At 54.6% G+C, this 8029-nt stretch overlaps 1 pseudogene; it reads right to left on the bottom strand.

Annotated features, from left to right (window-relative positions):
- Positions 1 to 2288: 2288 nt before the first annotated feature.
- On the bottom strand, positions 2289 to 7727 carry LOC103593654 (annotated as a pseudogene).
- Between the last annotated feature and the right edge of the window lie 302 nt (positions 7728 to 8029).

The raw sequence follows: 8029 nt of genomic DNA, 5'->3' as shown, positions 1-8029 counted from the left end.
TGCTCGCTTGAACCAGCAGCATGGCTTGGGCACTCTCAGGAATCTTCTTTTGTGATGGCCCTAAAACCTCGAATCTGTAGTTGCTTTTTTTGTCATTGTAGGTTAGGTGTTAAAAGATTTATTCATTTTTTGTTGCTCTTGGAAATGCAAATAGTACTCTGGTATCACAGCGCACACTTCTCAGGGTCGCACTGTCTCCTGGCATGGCCGCTCAAGACGCGTCGCCATCTTGAGTCCAAAACTCCCAGTGACTGTTTGTGGCAGAGAAATACACCATAATTTGGAAGCCTGTTTGAATGCCATTTACAGTGTGATTTCGCATCTAATTTCCGAAAACATACTGTTTTGAACTCTACCTCTGTTCTAAATACCAATTCTTTGGTTCAGTGAGGTATGCTGGATTCTAAGTGGGGTAGCTTCTCTGACGCTTTTTCACAGAGATTTTGAAACAGAATTCTCACAAGCCATTTCCACCATAGGCTCCAATGGGCTTCCCATAGAAATTGCAAACCTTAATTCCCACAGGCTTGATATGAGAAGCACATTCTGCCGCTTGTACCCTTAGAGTGAAACTTGCTTGTAAAACCTCAACCTCCAGTGAGAGTTTTTGGCAGAGTTATGCACCATAATTTGGAAGCCTGTTTGAATGCCGTTTACAGTGTGATTTTGCGTCTAATATCCGAAAACATACTGTTTTGAGCTCTATCTCTGTTCTAACTACCACTTCTTCCGTTCAGTGAGTTATGCTGGATTCTATGAGGGGAAGCTTCTCTAACACTTTTTCACAGAGATTTTGAAACAGAATTCTCACAAGCTGTTTCCACCATAGGCTCCAATGGGCTTCCCCATAGAACTTGCAAACCTGAATTCCTACAGGCTAGATGTGAGAAGCACATTCTGCTGCTTGTTCCCTTAGAATTAAACTTGCTTGGGGCCAGCCCGGTGGCGCACTGGAAAGTGCACCGCTTGGGAGTGTGGCGGCCCTCCTGCCGCGGGTTTGGATCCCATGTGGAGACCGGTTCCCGCTCACTGGCTGAGCGCGGTGCGGGCGCAACACCGAGGGTTGCGATCCCATTGCCAGTCCCTGGTACGGGCGCGACACCAAGGGTTGCAATCCCGTTGCCGGTCAGTAAAAAAATACAAAAAGGAAAAAAAAAACTTGCTTGTAAAAGCTCAACCTCCAGTGAGTGTTTCTGGCAGAGATATACAACACACTTTCCCAAGCCTGTTTGAAGGCCTTTTGCAGTGTGATTTCACATAGACTTTACGAAATGAAACTGTTTTCAACTCTACCTCTGTTCTAACTACCACTTCTTTGGTTCAGTGAAGTATGCTGGATTCTAAGCGGGGAAGCTTCTCTGATGCTTTTTCACAGAGATTTTGTAAGAGAATTCTCACAAGCCGTTTCCACCATAGGCTCCAATGGGCTTCCGCATAGAACATGCAAACCTGAATTCCTAGAGGCTAGATTGGAGAAGCACATTCTGCTGCTTGTTCCCTTAGAAACAGGGGCAATATTTGATTAGGGAGAGAAGGGGAAATGAGGGTATCCGTCCTCCCTAGGCCCAGTGTGTGCTGATGAGGAAGAATGGAAGCGGGGACAGGTTCCAGAGGGCGGAGTCACTGCAGCAAATGAGGCATTCCATGTGGCAAGAAATGGGGAGCCTTATGAATGATTACGAGGAGCAGTGCTGCCATAAATCCCAGTGCCTGAGGGAAGTCATTATGCAGGTTAGTAGCAGGAGGTGGGGACCCACAAGGAGGCCAGATGTCAAAAGGTTCTGACCACCAGGGTGTAGGGCAGAGGTACATCCCTAGGAGATCTCCTTGAGTGAGATTTAGAAGGAAAAACCCGAAGGCACAGTGACTGTCTATGGGGTGAATAATAATAGTTGATATTAATATTAATAGTTAGGGCTTGCCGTTTAGCTCATGGGAGAGAGTGGTGCTGATAACACCGAGGTCAAGGGTTCCTACGCCTGTGCTGGCCAGCCCCCCCCCTCCCCAAACATGTTCAGAGAGCACATCCTCTTCACTGAGATTTGTTCTTAGGGTTTTATATTTAATCCTAATAATAACCTATGAGGTAGATGCTCTTATGACCTCCATTATCATATGAAGAAGCAGACCGAAAAGTTAAGTGACTTGCCCAAGGTCTTCAGCTGGGAAGGGTGAAGAGGAGCCAGGAAGGGGCTGAAAGAAAGCAGTGTGTGGGGGCAGAAGTTGAACAAACCCACAGAGATATAGCCCAGGGTGAGACCCTCAGAACCCTCAGCCCCAGGGGAGCTTCACTTCTCGATGGCCTCCCAGATCTGGAGCGCATAGTCTCCATAGTAGTAGTGGACAAGGTCCTGGACCTCGTGGTCAGCCAACTGGTGGGGCAGGCAGAGGGAGCGGTAGGTGACAGCTGCCAGCCCTTTGGCAATCAGCACCAGGCAGCCCACCCATCCCAACGACATCGACTGTAATGAGCAGAGAGCCCGCTGCTGCCAGGAGCAGGGGATCTGGATGGAACCTCAGACCTCTTCTGGCCCCCTCTGCCAACCCCCAGGATCCCAGGCCTCCAGGGTTCTGACCTGGTCAGTGAGCTTCCCCGGTGCAAAGAGTCCAGTGTTGATGTGGACGGTGTAGCGGAAATGAGGAATGAGCAGCTGGGGAGAGCCAGAGTCAGGGGTCAGACGAGGCAGCCCCAGGTCCCCCACAGCTGTGGGCACTGACAGAGGGGTCCTTCCTACCTTGAAGATGGGGTGGCACATGGACAGCTGCCACAGCATTGACAAAGCAAAGGTCTCTGCCACAAAGTGGGTTCGAAGCAGATGAGTGACCATCTCATGCACCAGGAACTCTGAGTGTCACACCCAGGTCTTGGCCAGGAGCCAGTCCTCAGCTGGGTCATTGGGCAGGAAGATAGGACTGTCTGGGCCAGGTGTCTGAGTGATCTGGAGTGGGAGGCAGGGAGAAGGAAGGCATCAGACAGAAACTGCAGAAGTACAGCCCATTACCACGTCTGCGGGGCCAAATTACACAGCCAACTCCCTTACTGGCTGTGTGACCTTGGGAAAGTTAATTAACCTCTCTGTGACTCAGGTTCCTCATTGGTAACACAAAGTTGATGATAATAATCTCTTTGAGAGGTGAAGTGCCTCTAGGCAACCTTACTGGCACATGGGGCAGATTCCCTTGTATCAGCCCCGTCGTCCAGATCCCCAGTTGTGGAAGGCAGAGGCTGGAAGGATGGGAAGGGGGGATGTGGGGACACCTTCCAGAGGGGTTGTTTTTAACTGTTGGAAACATGATCGAACTGTCAAAGAAGCATGATTCAGTAGAGTCGATTTTGACACTCATGTCAAGTTGGAGTTTGTTCTTTGACATCGAATAACACAGTCTTTCCATCAAGATGGAAGTCAAAGAGAACAAAACAGAAAAACTAGGGAAAAAACAAACTAGGGAGAGGCTGGGTGGGATTATTGGAGAGGCGAGGTCTAGCCCCAGGAACAGCAGTGCCAGGATGAGGCACCTTGCAGTCATCCTGAGGATCTGACGTGCTCCCCACAGCCTGCCAGCCCCCTGCCTTGCTGACCTGGAAGGCGAGGGGCAGCAGGGGCCCGCCACTGGGGCACTGGTGCAACAGAGTCAGAGTTGCAGCCACCAACTGGGGCCTCCCGTTAATGGTGTTGGGCCGTAGGCCTGAGAGGATAGCCTCGTCCACCAGGTACAGAGAGCCCCTCTATGGGAGGAGAGGAAGAGGAGGAGGGCAGTTCTGGGAAGCTTGGGGGAGGGAGGGGAAGTTACTCTGAACCTGATGGTATTTCATTTTAAGGAACTTCATGCCCTGGAATCAGTGGGGCGTTTAAGCCCAGAGCCACCTTCAGGTTCCAAAGAAAGAGACCCCTGGCCCAAGTATTGGAGGTGCCTCTGCTGTGGCCAGGCCCAAACATCAGTGATAGACAGGGAGAGAAGTGAGCCCTGCTGGAGGCCAGAGCCTTCCCATGCAGAAGGCACTTTCCTGGGGTTGAGCACTTCTCACCCCAGTAGCCTAAAGAGGGGACAGCCCACAGCTCAGGGGGGTGCTCAGCTGACCAGCTGTAGGGCATCCTCAGTAACCATGCGAACCAACTTATCGCCATGGTTTCTGAGCCGTGGGGCTCTGCCAATGCCACCAGGGTGTAGGGCAGTGGTACATCCCTAGGAGATCTCCTTGAGTGAGCCCTCACCATCTCAGAACGACGCCCCTCCCTCTCCTAGAGAAAGGGTAGGGCAAACTGAGAATGAGGAGGCTTGACAGGAGTGGCAGAGGACAGGGGACAGAGGGCAGTGAGCGCTGGGTGGAAGAGACAGGGTCTAGGGGACTGGGGGACTGGAAGAAAGAGTATGTGGGCTCCTGAAGGCACTGGGAGGGGAGGAAAGGGAGGCTGGACTCCTGGGCCCCTCACCTCCAGTTCAGCCTGCAGACTGGTCCCAGGGCCCAGCACTGAGGCCACCATGGCATCCGGGACCGGGAAGTTCTTTGGGAGGCAGTGACAGCGGCAGATCAGGACAGGGTTGAGGCCATTCAGGAACTGGGAGGCGAAGAAGGCATCCTCCCACCAATGTTCAAACACATACTCTGTAGGGGGTGGGCATGGATGGGTTCCCCTGGTCCCCTGCCTCTAGCACTGCCACCACTCTCAGACACATCTCCAGCTTTCCAGCATGGTCACTTCCTGATGCTGGTGGGGTGAGCCAGGTGACTTTACTAGTGAGTGGTTTCTCAGAAAATAAGAGATTGGAGGTTTGGGTTCTGCACGAGGAATGACCAGAACTCCCTTGGCCCAACCCAAGGGAACCAGCTTTCCAGCATGGTCACTTCCTGATGCTGGTGGGGTGAGCCAGGTGACTTTACTAGTGAGTGGTTTCTCAGAAAATAAGGGATTGGAGGTTTGGGTTCTGCACGAGGAATGACCAGAACTCCCTTGGCCCAACCCAAGGGAAGGAAGGTGGGGGGAGGCCTAAGGGGCTCTGTAGTGTGCAGTAAGACTGCATCTAGGATAAGCAGAACTTGAGAATATCAGAGGACTGAAGAATGCTGGATGTCAGCACGGCCCATCCTAACTGGGCTTCTGCTCTCCAGGGGCTCCTCCAATGCTCTGTTGAAACTCACCAGTCCCGTGTCCCATCCTCCCACAACTTTGCCAGGAGGCAGTCTGGACAATTTGTTAAAGGAGAGTGATCATTCAAAAAGAGTCTGCACCACTTTGGGGCCTGGGGCTGGTGTTAGGGTTTTTGAACCAAGGGTTCAGCGTGTGTAGTTTGAACCCACAGTGTGCCCAGGGGGGCGAGGATATTGGAATGTAGATGTGCCTGAATCTGCCGACTGAGTTTGGTTTTCAGGTCTGCCTGCCAAGGCCCTAACAAAGCAGGTGCAATCATGAAAAGAAAAAGTCTTTCTGCTTCGGACATTTGTTGCTAACTTGGTAACGATATTCATAGGACAGGTGTTTCCAGTTGTTTAGAGAAACTCAGTGTTGGGGACAGTTTGAAGAAGTATGTATGAAGTTGGGGGAGGGGGATAACCAGTAAACAGACCCCAAGGCCCTGACTTAATTTCACCAGCTTTAAGAGCTTGGCTTGCTAAGGGGGTGCGGGCAGAGGTTGCAGGCGCCCAGAGAGGGCGAGAAAGGAGATTTGTGCCAGGAAATGTTTGCAACCCTGCTTGCCTTGACAAAACAATGGGGCTGTTAGAACTTACTTTCTGGCTATTCTCATGAAAGCTGTGTGAGGTGAGCACAGCTGGGTGAACAACGGGCCTTAGCCCACTCGAGGGAGAACATTTGGGGTGGGGCATCCTCGCAGGGTCCCTCAGCCATCCCCCCCAATTCTTCCCACACAGAGGCCAGCCCTGCCAGCAGGAAGCGTGTCTTCTCAGGGCAGAAAGGAGGTCCTGTGAAGGACAGGGGAGAGAACTGATGGCAGCACCGGACAAGTCCTGTGATTTCCAGAATGTTGCAGTTCCAGCTCTCTGGTTCTCAGTCCCACGAGGTCACCACTGAGGACCCTCTGGCCCTGCCACAGCCTCCTCACCCTCCCTCACATTGCAGACCTGACACCCGTGGTTTGGGGAAGACAGAGGTGCGCTGGAGCTCATCCAGGCTTCTCCACGGCCGTTGACTGTCCAGCAGTCCCTTCAGTTTCAGGACAACGTTCCTGCAGAAAGAAAGACAGAATGGCACAGGCTGAGGAGGGATCCCGGGCACAGAAAGCAAGGGTGGGGGTGGGCTGGGCAGGCTCACAGGGAGGCGAGGTGGAATTTCTGGTTGACTTCTTTGGTGACAGAGTATTGCAGATTGGGATAGAGCTCCTTGAGGTTTTCAACATCGAGGCAGCGGGGTATCCCTGGGAAAACTTCACTCTACCTGGGCAAGGGCAGAGAAGGAGATGAGACTGAGTCACTGATGGCTGGACCTCACCGTTCAGGGACTGAAAAGAGTAACAGGGGGTGGGGTCTCTGGCCTGGTTGTGCAGGTAGTGCTTTGGGACTGGGAGCTCCTGAGAGGGTGTATGCCAGGACTTGGGAAGTCCAGTTCTTGGATAGATCTAAGACTCAGCTGACTTCTGAGGGCAGGAGCAAGGGAACTCCTTTGTCTGAAGAAAACTGGGAAGGTGCAAGGGTGCAGACTCTAGGGATCACCCAGCCTGAAGACCCCCTGAGCTGCTCATTGGTATTTCTGCAGCCTCTCCTGAATCTCTGCCTGGCGCTGGGCATAGAGCAGAGGGTGGCTGTCCTGCCAGATGACCTTGGCTGGTGGAGGGAAGGAGTGAGAGGGGGACCTGCCCCCACCCCTCAGCACCCCAGCCTCTCCTCTTTTTCTCCTTAGACCTGGGGTAGGGGCACCTCTGAACTGGAATGGCAGCCAGCCACTGGCCTCTTGCTCTGTTTTACCTCTTCCTCCGGGGACAGAGAAGCCCCTGCCTGCTCCCTCTTCCATCCAAGTCAGACTCCGCCTCAGCAGCTGGAGTTTGCCCTGTCCATTCAACAACCCCAACTCAACAGCTGAGGCGGGAGGGGGTCAGAGAGCAGAGCTGGTGGGCAGAGAAAAGATGGAGCCACAGCCATGTCCACCCCGCCTTATTGGGCTACGGTAGCCTGCCCCCCATTCCTGTTCTTTTTCTACTAGCCCGTCCCTCCTCCCCTCGGGGCCTCCCCACATCCTCACCTGATCCTCTTGTCACAATTAGTCATTCCTCCCCCATCATTTGTGCTTCAACAGCTCCCAGCTATGATTCCACCCAATGATCTCACTTCCTCCTTCCTCGTGTCACCCCCAGCTGATCTCCCCTCCTCTGCCTCGCTCTCCACTGTGTCCACAGCAGCCCGCCAGTCCCCTCCCCCTCCCACNGGGGGGAACCAGAGGCAGAACCAGGCGTCGGGGGCCCGAGAGGACGCGGCAGCGCCGGGGGCGCCCTGTGCACGCGCAGCAGCAGCCCTGGGCCCACGTCCTGGAGCAGCGTCACCTCGAAGTCCTCCTCCTGGGGCGGTGGGCAGAGGGGAAGGCTCGTGTGGCTCTCGCGGGGGCGGTCGGAAGCAAGCGAGGGGCCGGGGTGGGCGGCGCCGGCACTCACCGCGCCCCGGTTAAAGTCCTTCCCGAAGTTGTCCAGCCTGCGGGTCCCACCAGGCTCACGGACACGTTGTCCCAGGTCCCCGAGCCCAGGAAGGAGCCGGTGGCCATACGCACCCGGTACTCGCCCATGGCCTGCGGTCGAGGGGAGTCCCGGGGGCCGCGGGAGCCGAGGCAGGGGCGGCCTGGCTGCTGGTGCGAGGCGTCTTGGGTGCGCCTGGCTCGGGTTCCGGTGGCTTGTGGCCTCAAGAGGTCCCTCCAGCCACAGGCGGCCCGCCCAGTACCCCTCCCAAGCCCTTCGCTCCCTCCAGGGTGCGGCACAGCGCGGGTGAGACCCGGGGAGGTTCCCCGAGTCCCGGCTCGGGCGAGGCAGGAGCGCGTTTCGACCCGACCCGAAGTCCCCTCTCTCTGTAGTTGAAGTCTCCTCTCTCTGC

Source organism: Galeopterus variegatus, unplaced genomic scaffold (assembly GCF_000696425.1).
Source record: "Galeopterus variegatus unplaced genomic scaffold, G_variegatus-3.0.2 Scaffold1386, whole genome shotgun sequence".
Lineage (NCBI taxonomy): Eukaryota > Metazoa > Chordata > Mammalia > Dermoptera > Cynocephalidae > Galeopterus > Galeopterus variegatus.
This window is presented reverse-complemented; position numbering and strand designations above follow the sequence as displayed.